Raw genomic sequence first — 17,106 nt, 5'->3', positions numbered from 1 at the left:
TCTGCGGACTGAAGGGTCCCGGGTTCGATTCCGGTCAAGGGCACGTCCATTGGTTGCGGGCACATCCCCGGCAGGGGGTGTTTGCAGGAGGAGGCAGCTGGTCGATATGTTTCCAGCTCTCTGTCCCTCTGCTTTCCTCTCTGTACCAAGTCAATAAGATATATTAAAAAAGCAAAGAAACAAACACAAAATACACTACTTGGGACCCTAGCCCAACTACCATTTTGATTTCATAGTGTTCTCCATACTTTCATACTATTCTATAGCTCTACGAAAATGAGTTTTGCAGTGTTTCACCAAAACCTTTTCCTGAAAACGCCAACTCCTTTGGACGGGAAAAATAAATGTAAACAGTGCCACACTCGGTTCTCAGCTGTTTGAACAACATTTCCCAGGGACAAAATTGTGCTGTTCAGATATTCAATCTATTGGAATATGTGTTCCTAGTGTGTGAAGCACATTTCTCAATATTTCCCTAGTCTGGAGTTGTAAATCCTCAGTGCTACACTCCAATTTGTCCAGTGATTGAAGCTCATTCGTTGTGAATAGCCAACGTTACTACACCGTGACCGAAACCCTGTCCCTCACCCTCTGACCCCAACCCTAAACCTATGCCTAACCTGAGCCTGAACCCTACCCAGCCCGAACCCTTATCGTAACCCTAACCCTAGCCAGAACCCCAATTCTCTAACCCTAACACCACAACGAACCTCGGTGACATGGTCACTCCCAGCAGGTCCCCTGGCCAAAGCATGATCACCTGGGATCAATTGAACCTGCCCACGCGGCCCCTCCCCCCTTGGTGACATCATCACTTCCGCTTTCATGGCCTTAGCAGGCTTCTTTCAAAGACGCCAACTCATGGCCCTGAATTATAAATGTAACCAGTATCCAACTCGGTTCTATGTTCTTTGAGCACGATTTCCTTGTCAGGAAACAGTGCGTTACAGATATTAAGGCCCTTTATTCACGTATTCCTAGCGTTTGAAGCACTTTCTTAGATATTAACCTGGGTTATCATTGTGAATTTCCCGAGTTGGGGTCTCTCTCTTCCAGTGTCTCAAGCTCCTTCCTTGTGAATTCCAATTTGGTGAAACAGCGTTTATAACAAATATACCAGCACTTTAACCGTTATTACCACTTGAAAGTCTACCCTACCTTTCACAGCGCTATGGTTACAGACTCTCAGTATTTCAAAATTCAGTAGAGATGTTTGGGTTCGAAAACGTATTCCAGGAGTTCTAGAGTCACTCTGACAAATCCCCCTGGTCCGTTGTTTTGAGCTCTGAGAGTTTTCTTTTTAACACGGGTGTCATACCGGCTGTTTAAAGGCACCTTAAAACACCACTCGGATAAGCCGAAACCGGTTTGGCTCAGTGGATAGAGCGTCGGTCTGCGGACTGAAGGGTCCCGGGTTCGATTCCGGTCAAGGGCACGTCCATTGGTTGCGGGCACATCCCCGGCAGGGGGTGTTTGCAGGAGGAGGCAGCTGGTCGATATGTTTCCAGCTCTCTGTCCCTCTGCTTTCCTCTCTGTACCAAGTCAATAAGATATATTAAAAAAACAAAGAAACAAACACAAAATACACTACTTGGGACCCTAGCCCAACTACCATTTTGATTTCATAGTGTTCTCCATACTTTCATACTATTCTATAGCTCTACGAAAATGAGTTTTGCAGTGTTTCACCAAAACCTTTTCCTGAAAACGCCAACTCCTTTGGACGGGAAAAATAAATGTAAACAGTGCCACACTCGGTTCTCAGCTGTTTGAACAACATTTCCCAGGGACAAAATTGTGCTGTTCAGATATTCAATCTATTGGAATATGTGTTCCTAGTGTGTGAAGCACATTTCTCAATATTTCCCTAGTCTGGAGTTGTAAATCCTCAGTGCTACACTCCAATTTGTCCAGTGATTGAAGCTCATTCGTTGTGAATAGCCAACGTTACTACACCGTGACCGAAACCCTGTCCCTCACCCTCTGACCCCAACCCTAAACCTATGCCTAACCTGAGCCTGAACCCTACCCAGCCCGAACCCTTATCGTAACCCTAACCCTAGCCAGAACCCCAATTCTCTAACCCTAACACCACAACGAACCTCGGTGACATGGTCACTCCCAGCAGGTCCCCTGGCCAAAGCATGATCACCTGGGATCAATTGAACCTGCCCACGCGGCCCCTCCCCCCTTGGTGACATCATCACTTCCGCTTTCCTGGCCTTAGCAGGCTTCTTTCAAAGACGCCAACTCATGGCCCTGAATTATAAATGTAACCAGTATCCAACTCGGTTCTATGTTCTTTGAGCACGATTTCCTTGTCAGGAAACAGTGCGTTACAGATATTAAGGCCCTTTATTCACGTATTCCTAGCGTTTGAAGCACTTTCTTAGATATTAACCTGGGTTATCATTGTGAATTTCCCGAGTTGGGGTCTCTCTCTTCCAGTGTCTCAAGCTCCTTCCTTGTGAATTCCAATTTGGTGAAACAGCGTTTATAACAAATATACCAGCACTTTAACCGTTATTACCACTTGAAAGTCTACCCTACCTTTCACAGCGCTATGGTTACAGACTCTCAGTATTTCAAAATTCAGTAGAGATGTTTGGGTTCGAAAACGTATTCCAGGAGTTCTAGAGTCACTCTGACAAATCCCCCTGGTCCGTTGTTTTGAGCTCTGAGAGTTTTCTTTTTAACACGGGTGTCATACCGGCTGTTTAAAGGCACCTTAAAACACCACTCGGATAAGCCGAAACCGGTTTGGCTCAGTGGATAGAGCGTCGGTCTGCGGACTGAAGGGTCCCGGGTTCGATTCCGGTCAAGGGCACGTCCATTGGTTGCGGGCACATCCCCGGCAGGGGGTGTTTGCAGGAGGAGGCAGCTGGTCGATATGTTTCCAGCTCTCTGTCCCTCTGCTTTCCTCTCTGTACCAAGTCAATAAGATATATTAAAAAAGCAAAGAAACAAACACAAAATACACTACTTGGGACCCTAGCCCAACTACCATTTTGATTTCATAGTGTTCTCCATACTTTCATACTATTCTATAGCTCTACGAAAATGAGTTTTGCAGTGTTTCACCAAAACCTTTTCCTGAAAACGCCAACTCCTTTGGACGGGAAAAATAAATGTAAACAGTGCCACACTCGGTTCTCAGCTGTTTGAACAACATTTCCCAGGGACAAAATTGTGCTGTTCAGATATTCAATCTATTGGAATATGTGTTCCTAGTGTGTGAAGCACATTTCTCAATATTTCCCTAGTCTGGAGTTGTAAATCCTCAGTGCTACACTCCAATTTGTTCAGTGATTGAAGCTCATTCGTTGTGAATAGCCAACGTTACTACACCGTGACCGAAACCCTGTCCCTCACCCTCTGACCCCAACCCTAAACCTATGCCTAACCTGAGCCTGAACCCTACCCAGCCCGAACCCTTATCGTAACCCTAACCCTAGCCAGAACCCCAATTCTCTATCCCTAACACCACAACGAACCTCGGTGACATGGTCACTCCCAGCAGGTCCCCTGGCCAAAGCATGATCACCTGGGATCAATTGAACCTGCCCACGCGGCCCCTCCCCCCTTGGTGACATCATCACTTCCGCTTTCATGGCCTTAGCAGGCTTCTTTCAAAGACGCCAACTCATGGCCCTGAATTATAAATGTAACCAGTATCCAACTCGGTTCTATGTTCTTTGAGCACGATTTCCTTGTCAGGAAACAGTGCGTTACAGATATTAAGGCCCTTTATTCACGTATTCCTAGCGTTTGAAGCACTTTCTTAGATATTAACCTGGGTTATCATTGTGAATTTCCCGAGTTGGGGTCTCTCTCTTCCAGTGTCTCAAGCTCCTTCCTTGTGAATTCCAATTTGGTGAAACAGCGTTTATAACAAATATACCAGCACTTTAACCGTTATTACCACTTGAAAGTCTACCCTACCTTTCACAGCGCTATGGTTACAGACTCTCAGTATTTCAAAATTCAGTAGAGATGTTTGGGTTCGAAAACGTATTCCAGGAGTTCTAGAGTCACTCTGACAAATCCCCCTGGTCCGTTGTTTTGAGCTCTGAGAGTTTTCTTTTTAACACGGGTGTCATACCGGCTGTTTAAAGGCACCTTAAAACACCACTCGGATAAGCCGAAACCGGTTTGGCTCAGTGGATAGAGCGTCGGTCTGCGGACTGAAGGGTCCCGGGTTCGATTCCGGTCAAGGGCACGTCCATTGGTTGAGGGCACATCCCCGGCAGGGGGTGTTTGCAGGAGGAGGCAGCTGGTCGATATGTTTCCAGCTCTCTGTCCCTCTGCTTTCCTCTCTGTACCAAGTCAATAAGATATATTAAAAAAACAAACAAACAAACACAAAATACACTACTTGGGAACCTAGCCCAACTACCATTTTGATTTCATAGTGTTCTCCATACTTTCATACTATTCTATAGCTCTACGAAAATGAGTTTTGCAGTGTTTCACCAAAACCTTTTCCTGAAAACGCCAACTCCTTTGGACGGGAAAAATAAATGTAAACAGTGCCACACTCGGTTCTCAGCTGTTTGAACAACATTTCCCAGGGACAAAATTGTGCTGTTCAGATATTCAATCTATTGGAATATGTGTTCCTAGTGTGTGAAGCACATTTCTCAATATTTCCCTAGTCTGGAGTTGTAAATCCTCAGTGCTACACTCCAATTTGTCCAGTGATTGAAGCTCATTCGTTGTGAATAGCCAACGTTACTACACCGTGACCGAAACCCTGTCCCTCACCCTCTGACCCCAACCCTAAACCTATGCCTAACCTGAGCCTGAACCCTACCCAGCCCGAACCCTTATCGTAACCCTAACCCTAGCCAGAACCCCAATTCTCTAACCCTAACACCACAACGAACCTCGGTGACATGGTCACTCCCAGCAGGTCCCCTGGCCAAAGCATGATCACCTGGGATCAATTGAACCTGCCCACGCGGCCCCTCCCCCCTTGGTGACATCATCACTTCCGCTTTCATGGCCTTAGCAGGCTTCTTTCAAAGACGCCAACTCATGGCCCTGAATTATAAATGTAACCAGTATCCAACTCGGTTCTATGTTCTTTGAGCACGATTTCCTTGTCAGGAAACAGTGCGTTACAGATATTAAGGCCCTTTATTCACGTATTCCTAGCGTTTGAAGCACTTTCTTAGATATTAACCTGGGTTATCATTGTGAATTTCCCGAGTTGGGGTCTCTCTCTTCCAGTGTCTCAAGCTCCTTCCTTGTGAATTCCAATTTGGTGAAACAGCGTTTATAACAAATATACCAGCACTTTAACCGTTATTACCACTTGAAAGTCTACCCTACCTTTCACAGCGCTATGGTTACAGACTCTCAGTATTTCAAAATTCAGTAGAGATGTTTGGGTTCGAAAACGTATTCCAGGAGTTCTAGAGTCACTCTGACAAATCCCCCTGGTCCGTTGTTTTGAGCTCTGAGAGTTTTCTTTTTAACACGGGTGTCATACCGGCTGTTTAAAGGCACCTTAAAACACCACTCGGATAAGCCGAAACCGGTTTGGCTCAGTGGATAGAGCGTCGGTCTGCGGACTGAAGGGTCCCGGGTTCGATTCCGGTCAAGGGCACGTCCATTGGTTGAGGGCACATCCCCGGCAGGGGGTGTTTGCAGGAGGAGGCAGCTGGTCGATATGTTTCCAGCTCTCTGTCCCTCTGCTTTCCTCTCTGTACCAAGTCAATAAGATATATTAAAAAAGCAAAGAAACAAACACAAAATACACTACTTGGGACCCTAGCCCAACTACCATTTTGATTTCATAGTGTTCTCCATACTTTCATACTATTCTATAGCTCTACGAAAATGAGTTTTGCAGTGTTTCACCAAAACCTTTTCCTGAAAACGCCAACTCCTTTGGACGGGAAAAATAAATGTAAACAGTGCCACACTCGGTTCTCAGCTGTTTGAACAACATTTCCCAGGGACAAAATTGTGCTGTTCAGATATTCAATCTATTGGAATATGTGTTCCTAGTGTGTGAAGCACATTTCTCAATATTTCCCTAGTCTGGAGTTGTAAATCCTCAGTGCTACACTCCAATTTGTCCAGTGATTGAAGCTCATTCGTTGTGAATAGCCAACGTTACTACACCGTGACCGAAACCCTGTCCCTCACCCTCTGACCCCAACCCTAAACCTATGCCTAACCTGAGCCTGAACCCTACCCAGCCCGAACCCTTATCGTAACCCTAACCCTAGCCAGAACCCCAATTCTCTAACCCTAACACCACAAGGAACCTCGGTGACATGGTCACTCCCAGCAGGTCCCCTGGCCAAAGCATGATCACCTGGGATCAATTGAACCTGCCCACGCGGCCCCTCCCCCCTTGGTGACATCATCACTTCCGCTTTCATGGCCTTAGCAGGCTTCTTTCAAAGACGCCAACTCATGGCCCTGAATTATAAATGTAACCAGTATCCAACTCGGTTCTATGTTCTTTGAGCACGATTTCCTTGTCAGGAAACAGTGCGTTACAGATATTAAGGCCCTTTATTCACGTATTCCTAGCGTTTGAAGCACTTTCTTAGATATTAACCTGGGTTATCATTGTGAATTTCCCGAGTTGGGGTCTCTCTCTTCCAGTGTCTCAAGCTCCTTCCTTGTGAATTCCAATTTGGTGAAACAGCGTTTATAACAAATATACCAGCACTTTAACCGTTATTACCACTTGAAAGTCTACCCTACCTTTCACAGCGCTATGGTTACAGACTCTCAGTATTTCAAAATTCAGTAGAGATGTTTGGGTTCGAAAACGTATTCCAGGAGTTCTAGAGTCACTCTGACAAATCCCCCTGGTCCGTTGTTTTGAGCTCTGAGAGTTTTCTTTTTAACACGGGTGTCATACCGGCTGTTTAAAGGCACCTTAAAACACCACTCGGATAAGCCGAAACCGGTTTGGCTCAGTGGATAGAGCGTCGGTCTGCGGACTGAAGGGTCCCGGGTTCGATTCCGGTCAAGGGCACGTCCATTGGTTGAGGGCACATCCCCGGCAGGGGGTGTTTGCAGGAGGAGGCAGCTGGTCGATATGTTTCCAGCTCTCTGTCCCTCTGCTTTCCTCTCTGTACCAAGTCAATAAGATATATTAAAAAAACAAACAAACAAACACAAAATACACTACTTGGGAACCTAGCCCAACTACCATTTTGATTTCATAGTGTTCTCCATACTTTCATACTATTCTATAGCTCTACGAAAATGAGTTTTGCAGTGTTTCACCAAAACCTTTTCCTGAAAACGCCAACTCCTTTGGACGGGAAAAATAAATGTAAACAGTGCCACACTCGGTTCTCAGCTGTTTGAACAACATTTCCCAGGGACAAAATTGTGCTGTTCAGATATTCAATCTATTGGAATATGTGTTCCTAGTGTGTGAAGCACATTTCTCAATATTTCCCTAGTCTGGAGTTGTAAATCCTCAGTGCTACACTCCAATTTGTCCAGTGATTGAAGCTCATTCGTTGTGAATAGCCAACGTTACTACACCGTGACCGAAACCCTGTCCCTCACCCTCTGACCCCAACCCTAAACCTATGCCTAACCTGAGCCTGAACCCTACCCAGCCCGAACCCTTATCGTAACCCTAACCCTAGCCAGAACCCCAATTCTCTAACCCTAACACCACAACGAACCTCGGTGACATGGTCACTCCCAGCAGGTCCCCTGGCCAAAGCATGATCACCTGGGATCAATTGAACCTGCCCACGCGGCCCCTCCCCCCTTGGTGACATCATCACTTCCGCTTTCATGGCCTTAGCAGGCTTCTTTCAAAGACGCCAACTCATGGCCCTGAATTATAAATGTAACCAGTATCCAACTCGGTTCTATGTTCTTTGAGCACGATTTCCTTGTCAGGAAACAGTGCGTTACAGATATTAAGGCCCTTTATTCACGTATTCCTAGCGTTTGAAGCACTTTCTTAGATATTAACCTGGGTTATCATTGTGAATTTCCCGAGTTGGGGTCTCTCTCTTCCAGTGTCTCAAGCTCCTTCCTTGTGAATTCCAATTTGGTGAAACAGCGTTTATAACAAATATACCAGCACTTTAACCGTTATTACCACTTGAAAGTCTACCCTACCTTTCACAGCGCTATGGTTACAGACTCTCAGTATTTCAAAATTCAGTAGAGATGTTTGGGTTCGAAAACGTATTCCAGGAGTTCTAGAGTCACTCTGACAAATCCCCCTGGTCCATTGTTTTGAGCTCTGAGAGTTTTCTTTTTAACACGGGTGTCATACCGGCTGTTTAAAGGCACCTTAAAACACCACTCGGATAAGCCGAAACCGGTTTGGCTCAGTGGATAGAGCGTCGGTCTGCGGACTGAAGGGTCCCGGGTTCGATTCCGGTCAAGGGCACGTCCATTGGTTGAGGGCACATCCCCGGCAGGGGGTGTTTGCAGGAGGAGGCAGCTGGTCGATATGTTTCCAGCTCTCTGTCCCTCTGCTTTCCTCTCTGTACCAAGTCAATAAGATATATTAAAAAAGCAAAGAAACAAACACAAAATACACTACTTGGGACCCTAGCCCAACTACCATTTTGATTTCATAGTGTTCTCCATACTTTCATACTATTCTATAGCTCTACGAAAATGAGTTTTGCAGTGTTTCACCAAAACCTTTTCCTGAAAACGCCAACTCCTTTGGACGGGAAAAATAAATGTAAACAGTGCCACACTCGGTTCTCAGCTGTTTGAACAACATTTCCCAGGGACAAAATTGTGCTGTTCAGATATTCAATCTATTGGAATATGTGTTCCTAGTGTGTGAAGCACATTTCTCAATATTTCCCTAGTCTGGAGTTGTAAATCCTCAGTGCTACACTCCAATTTGTCCAGTGATTGAAGCTCATTCGTTGTGAATAGCCAACGTTACTACACCGTGACCGAAACCCTGTCCCTCACCCTCTGACCCCAACCCTAAACCTATGCCTAACCTGAGCCTGAACCCTACCCAGCCCGAACCCTTATCGTAACCCTAACCCTAGCCAGAACCCCAATTCTCTAACCCTAACACCACAAGGAACCTCGGTGACATGGTCACTCCCAGCAGGTCCCCTGGCCAAAGCATGATCACCTGGGATCAATTGAACCTGCCCACGCGGCCCCTCCCCCCTTGGTGACATCATCACTTCCGCTTTCATGGCCTTAGCAGGCTTCTTTCAAAGACGCCAACTCATGGCCCTGAATTATAAATGTAACCAGTATCCAACTCGGTTCTATGTTCTTTGAGCACGATTTCCTTGTCAGGAAACAGTGCGTTACAGATATTAAGGCCCTTTATTCACGTATTCCTAGCGTTTGAAGCACTTTCTTAGATATTAACCTGGGTTATCATTGTGAATTTCCCGAGTTGGGGTCTCTCTCTTCCAGTGTCTCAAGCTCCTTCCTTGTGAATTCCAATTTGGTGAAACAGCGTTTATAACAAATATACCAGCACTTTAACCGTTATTACCACTTGAAAGTCTACCCTACCTTTCACAGCGCTATGGTTACAGACTCTCAGTATTTCAAAATTCAGTAGAGATGTTTGGGTTCGAAAACGTATTCCAGGAGTTCTAGAGTCACTCTGACAAATCCCCCTGGTCCGTTGTTTTGAGCTCTGAGAGTTTTCTTTTTAACACGGGTGTCATACCGGCTGTTTAAAGGCACCTTAAAACACCACTCGGATAAGCCGAAACCGGTTTGGCTCAGTGGATAGAGCGTCGGTCTGCGGACTGAAGGGTCCCGGGTTCGATTCCGGTCAAGGGCACGTCCATTGGTTGAGGGCACATCCCCGGCAGGGGGTGTTTGCAGGAGGAGGCAGCTGGTCGATATGTTTCCAGCTCTCTGTCCCTCTGCTTTCCTCTCTGTACCAAGTCAATAAGATATATTAAAAAAACAAAGCAACAAACACAAAATACACTACTTGGGACCCTAGCCCAACTACCATTTTGATTTCATAGTGTTCTCCATACTTTCATACTATTCTATAGCTCTACGAAAATGAGTTTTGCAGTGTTTCACCAAAACCTTTTCCTGAAAACGCCAACTCCTTTGGACGGGAAAAATAAATGTAAACAGTGCCACACTCGGTTCTCAGCTGTTTGAACAACATTTCCCAGGGACAAAATTGTGCTGTTCAGATATTCAATCTATTGGAATATGTGTTCCTAGTGTGTGAAGCACATTTCTCAATATTTCCCTAGTCTGGAGTTGTAAATCCTCAGTGCTACACTCCAATTTGTCCAGTGATTGAAGCTCATTCGTTGTGAATAGCCAACGTTACTACACCGTGACCGAAACCCTGTCCCTCACCCTCTGACCCCAACCCTAAACCTATGCCTAACCTGAGCCTGAACCCTACCCAGCCCGAACCCTTATCGTAACCCTAACCCTAGCCAGAACCCCAATTCTCTAACCCTAACACCACAACGAACCTCGGTGACATGGTCACTCCCAGCAGGTCCCCTGGCCAAAGCGTGATCACCTGGGATCAATTGAACCTGCCCACGCGGCCCCTCCCCCCTTGGTGACATCATCACTTCCGCTTTCATGGCCTTAGCAGGCTTCTTTCAAAGACGCCAACTCATGGCCCTGAATTATAAATGTAACCAGTATCCAACTCGGTTCTATGTTCTTTGAGCACGATTTCCTTGTCAGGAAACAGTGCGTTACAGATATTAAGGCCCTTTATTCACGTATTCCTAGCGTTTGAAGCACTTTCTTAGATATTAACCTGGGTTATCATTGTGAATTTCCCGAGTTGGGGTCTCTCTCTTCCAGTGTCTCAAGCTCCTTCCTTGTGAATTCCAATTTGGTGAAACAGCGTTTATAACAAATATACCAGCACTTTAACCGTTATTACCACTTGAAAGTCTACCCTACCTTTCACAGCGCTATGGTTACAGACTCTCAGTATTTCAAAATTCAGTAGAGATGTTTGGGTTCGAAAACGTATTCCAGGAGTTCTAGAGTCACTCTGACAAATCCCCCTGGTCCGTTGTTTTGAGCTCTGAGAGTTTTCTTTTTAACACGGGTGTCATACCGGCTGTTTAAAGGCACCTTAAAACACCACTCGGATAAGCCGAAACCGGTTTGGCTCAGTGGATAGAGCGTCGGTCTGCGGACTGAAGGGTCCCGGGTTCGATTCCGGTCAAGGGCACGTCCATTGGTTGAGGGCACATCCCCGGCAGGGGGTGTTTGCAGGAGGAGGCAGCTGGTCGATATGTTTCCAGCTCTCTGTCCCTCTGCTTTCCTCTCTGTACCAAGTCAATAAGATATATTAAAAAAACAAAGAAACAAACACAAAATACACTACTTGGGACCCTAGCCCAACTACCATTTTGATTTCATAGTGTTCTCCATACTTTCATACTATTCTATAGCTCTACGAAAATGAGTTTTGCAGTGTTTCACCAAAACCTTTTCCTGAAAACGCCAACTCCTTTGGACGGGAAAAATAAATGTAAACAGTGCCACACTCGGTTCTCAGCTGTTTGAACAACATTTCCCAGGGACAAAATTGTGCTGTTCAGATATTCAATCTATTGGAATATGTGTTCCTAGTGTGTGAAGCACATTTCTCAATATTTCCCTAGTCTGGAGTTGTAAATCCTCAGTGCTACACTCCAATTTGTCCAGTGATTGAAGCTCATTCGTTGTGAATAGCCAACGTTACTACACCGTGACCGAAACCCTGTCCCTCACCCTCTGACCCCAACCCTAAACCTATGCCTAACCTGAGCCTGAACCCTACCCAGCCCGAACCCTTATCGTAACCCTAACCCTAGCCAGAACCCCAATTCTCTAACCCTAACACCACAACGAACCTCGGTGACATGGTCACTCCCAGCAGGTCCCCTGGCCAAAGCATGATCACCTGGGATCAATTGAACCTGCCCACGCGGCCCCTCCCCCCTTGGTGACATCATCACTTCCGCTTTCATGGCCTTAGCAGGCTTCTTTCAAAGACGCCAACTCATGGCCCTGAATTATAAATGTAACCAGTATCCAACTCGGTTCTATGTTCTTTGAGCACGATTTCCTTGTCAGGAAACAGTGCGTTACAGATATTAAGGCCCTTTATTCACGTATTCCTAGCGTTTGAAGCACTTTCTTAGATATTAACCTGGGTTATCATTGTGAATTTCCCGAGTTGGGGTCTCTCTCTTCCAGTGTCTCAAGCTCCTTCCTTGTGAATTCCAATTTGGTGAAACAGCGTTTATAACAAATATACCAGCACTTTAACCGTTATTACCACTTGAAAGTCTACCCTACCTTTCACAGCGCTATGGTTACAGACTCTCAGTATTTCAAAATTCAGTAGAGATGTTTGGGTTCGAAAACGTATTCCAGGAGTTCTAGAGTCACTCTGACAAATCCCCCTGGTCCGTTGTTTTGAGCTCTGAGAGTTTTCTTTTTAACACGGGTGTCATACCGGCTGTTTAAAGGCACCTTAAAACACCACTCGGATAAGCCGAAACCGGTTTGGCTCAGTGGATAGAGCGTCGGTCTGCGGACTGAAGGGTCCCGGGTTCGATTCCGGTCAAGGGCACGTCCATTGGTTGAGGGCACATCCCCGGCAGGGGGTGTTTGCAGGAGGAGGCAGCTGGTCGATATGTTTCCAGCTCTCTGTCCCTCTGCTTTCCTCTCTGTACCAAGTCAATAAGATATATTAAAAAAACAAAGCAACAAACACAAAATACACTACTTGGGACCCTAGCCCAACTACCATTTTGATTTCATAGTGTTCTCCATACTTTCATACTATTCTATAGCTCTACGAAAATGAGTTTTGCAGTGTTTCACCAAAACCTTTTCCTGAAAACGCCAACTCCTTTGGACGGGAAAAATAAATGTAAACAGTGCCACACTCGGTTCTCAGCTGTTTGAACAACATTTCCCAGGGACAAAATTGTGCTGTTCAGATATTCAATCTATTGGAATATGTGTTCCTAGTGTGTGAAGCACATTTCTCAATATTTCCCTAGTCTGGAGTTGTAAATCCTCAGTGCTACACTCCAATTTGTCCAGTGATTGAAGCTCATTCGTTGTGAATAGCCAACGTTACTACACCGTGACCGAAACCCTGTCCCTCACCCTCTGACCCCAACCCTAAACCTATGCCTAACCTGAGCCTGAACCCTACCCAGCCCGAACCCTTATCGTAACCCTAACCCTAGCCAGAACCCCAATTCTCTAACCCTAACACCACAACGAACCTCGGTGACATGGTCACTCCCAGCAGGTCCCCTGGCCAAAGCGTGATCACCTGGGATCAATTGAACCTGCCCACGCGGCCCCTCCCCCCTTGGTGACATCATCACTTCCGCTTTCATGGCCTTAGCAGGCTTCTTTCAAAGACGCCAACTCATGGCCCTGAATTATAAATGTAACCAGTATCCAACTCGGTTCTATGTTCTTTGAGCACGATTTCCTTGTCAGGAAACAGTGCGTTACAGATATTAAGGCCCTTTATTCACGTATTCCTAGCGTTTGAAGCACTTTCTTAGATATTAACCTGGGTTATCATTGTGAATTTCCCGAGTTGGGGTCTCTCTCTTCCAGTGTCTCAAGCTCCTTCCTTGTGAATTCCAATTTGGTGAAACAGCGTTTATAACAAATATACCAGCACTTTAACCGTTATTACCACTTGAAAGTCTACCCTACCTTTCACAGCGCTATGGTTACAGACTCTCAGTATTTCAAAATTCAGTAGAGATGTTTGGGTTCGAAAACGTATTCCAGGAGTTCTAGAGTCACTCTGACAAATCCCCCTGGTCCGTTGTTTTGAGCTCTGAGAGTTTTCTTTTTAACACGGGTGTCATACCGGCTGTTTAAAGGCACCTTAAAACACCACTCAGATAAGCCGAAACCGGTTTGGCTCAGTGGATAGAGCGTCGGTCTGCGGACTGAAGGGTCCCGGGTTCGATTCCGGTCAAGGGCACGTCCATTGGTTGAGGGCACATCCCCGGCAGGGGGTGTTTGCAGGAGGAGGCAGCTGGTCGATATGTTTCCAGCTCTCTGTCCCTCTGCTTTCCTCTCTGTACCAAGTCAATAAGATATATTAAAAAAGCAAAGAAACAAACACAAAATACACTACTTGGGACCCTAGCCCAACTACCATTTTGATTTCATAGTGTTCTCCATACTTTCATACTATTCTATAGCTCTACGAAAATGAGTTTTGCAGTGTTTCACCAAAACCTTTTCCTGAAAACGCCAACTCCTTTGGACGGGAAAAATAAATGTAAACAGTGCCACACTCGGTTCTCAGCTGTTTGAACAACATTTCCCAGGGACAAAATTGTGCTGTTCAGATATTCAATCTATTGGAATATGTGTTCCTAGTGTGTGAAGCACATTTCTCAATATTTCCCTAGTCTGGAGTTGTAAATCCTCAGTGCTACACTCCAATTTGTCCAGTGATTGAAGCTCATTCGTTGTGAATAGCCAACGTTACTACACCGTGACCGAAACCCTGTCCCTCACCCTCTGACCCCAACCCTAAACCTATGCCTAACCTGAGCCTGAACCCTACCCAGCCCGAACCCTTATCGTAACCCTAACCCTAGCCAGAACCCCAATTCTCTAACCCTAACACCACAACGAACCTCGGTGACATGGTCACTCCCAGCAGGTCCCCTGGCCAAAGCATGATCACCTGGGATCAATTGAACCTGCCCACGCGGCCCCTCCCCCCTTGGTGACATCATCACTTCCGCTTTCCTGGCCTTAGCAGGCTTCTTTCAAAGACGCCAACTCATGGCCCTGAATTATAAATGTAACCAGTATCCAACTCGGTTCTATGTTCTTTGAGCACGATTTCCTTGTCAGGAAACAGTGCGTTACAGATATTAAGGCCCTTTATTCACGTATTCCTAGCGTTTGAAGCACTTTCTTAGATATTAACCTGGGTTATCATTGTGAATTTCCCGAGTTGGGGTCTCTCTCTTCCAGTGTCTCAAGCTCCTTCCTTGTGAATTCCAATTTGGTGAAACAGCGTTTATAACAAATATACCAGCACTTTAACCGTTATTACCACTTGAAAGTCTACCCTACCTTTCACAGCGCTATGGTTACAGACTCTCAGTATTTCAAAATTCAGTAGAGATGTTTGGGTTCGAAAACGTATTCCAGGAGTTCTAGAGTCACTCTGACAAATCCCCCTGGTCCGTTGTTTTGAGCTCTGAGAGTTTTCTTTTTAACACGGGTGTCATACCGGCTGTTTAAAGGCACCTTAAAACACCACTCGGATAAGCCGAAACCGGTTTGGCTCAGTGGATAGAGCGTCGGTCTGCGGACTGAAGGGTCCCGGGTTCGATTCCGGTCAAGGGCACGTCCATTGGTTGCGGGCACATCCCCGGCAGGGGGTGTTTGCAGGAGGAGGCAGCTGGTCGATATGTTTCCAGCTCTCTGTCCCTCTGCTTTCCTCTCTGTACCAAGTCAATAAGATATATTAAAAAAGCAAAGAAACAAACACAAAATACACTACTTGGGACCCTAGCCCAACTACCATTTTGATTTCATAGTGTTCTCCATACTTTCATACTATTCTATAGCTCTACGAAAATGAGTTTTGCAGTGTTTCACCAAAACCTTTTCCTGAAAACGCCAACTCCTTTGGACGGGAAAAATAAATGTAAACAGTGCCACACTCGGTTCTCAGCTGTTTGAACAACATTTCCCAGGGACAAAATTGTGCTGTTCAGATATTCAATCTATTGGAATATGTGTTCCTAGTGTGTGAAGCACATTTCTCAATATTTCCCTAGTCTGGAGTTGTAAATCCTCAGTGCTACACTCCAATTTGTTCAGTGATTGAAGCTCATTCGTTGTGAATAGCCAACGTTACTACACCGTGACCGAAACCCTGTCCCTCACCCTCTGACCCCAACCCTAAACCTATGCCTAACCTGAGCCTGAACCCTACCCAGCCCGAACCCTTATCGTAACCCTAACCCTAGCCAGAACCCCAATTCTCTATCCCTAACACCACAACGAACCTCGGTGACATGGTCACTCCCAGCAGGTCCCCTGGCCAAAGCATGATCACCTGGGATCAATTGAACCTGCCCACGCGGCCCCTCCCCCCTTGGTGACATCATCACTTCCGCTTTCATGGCCTTAGCAGGCTTCTTTCAAAGACGCCAACTCATGGCCCTGAATTATAAATGTAACCAGTATCCAACTCGGTTCTATGTTCTTTGAGCACGATTTCCTTGTCAGGAAACAGTGCGTTACAGATATTAAGGCCCTTTATTCACGTATTCCTAGCGTTTGAAGCACTTTCTTAGATATTAACCTGGGTTATCATTGTGAATTTCCCGAGTTGGGGTCTCTCTCTTCCAGTGTCTCAAGCTCCTTCCTTGTGAATTCCAATTTGGTGAAACAGCGTTTATAACAAATATACCAGCACTTTAACCGTTATTACCACTTGAAAGTCTACCCTACCTTTCACAGCGCTATGGTTACAGACTCTCAGTATTTCAAAATTCAGTAGAGATGTTTGGGTTCGAAAACGTATTCCAGGAGTTCTAGAGTCACTCTGACAAATCCCCCTGGTCCGTTGTTTTGAGCTCTGAGAGTTTTCTTTTTAACACGGGTGTCATACCGGCTGTTTAAAGGCACCTTAAAACACCACTCGGATAAGCCGAAACCGGTTTGGCTCAGTGGATAGAGCGTCGGTCTGCGGACTGAAGGGTCCCGGGTTCGATTCCGGTCAAGGGCACGTCCATTGGTTGAGGGCACATCCCCGGCAGGGGGTGTTTGCAGGAGGAGGCAGCTGGTCGATATGTTTCCAGCTCTCTGTCCCTCTGCTTTCCTCTCTGTACCAAGTCAATAAGATATATTAAAAAAACAAACAAACAAACACAAAATACACTACTTGGGAACCTAGCCCAACTACCATTTTGATTTCATAGTGTTCTCCATACTTTCATACTATTCTATAGCTCTACGAAAATGAGTTTTGCAGTGTTTCACCAAAACCTTTTCCTGAAAACGCCAACTCCTTTGGACGGGAAAAATAAATGTAAACAGTGCCACACTCGGTTCTCAGCTGTTTGAACAACATTTCCCAGGGACAAA

Source organism: Cnephaeus nilssonii (assembly GCF_951640355.1).
Source record: "Cnephaeus nilssonii genome assembly, contig: SCAFFOLD_35, whole genome shotgun sequence".
Taxonomy (NCBI): domain Eukaryota; kingdom Metazoa; phylum Chordata; class Mammalia; order Chiroptera; family Vespertilionidae; genus Cnephaeus; species Cnephaeus nilssonii.
The sequence above is the reverse complement of the archived record's forward strand: the minus strand, read 5'-3'. Positions refer to the sequence as shown.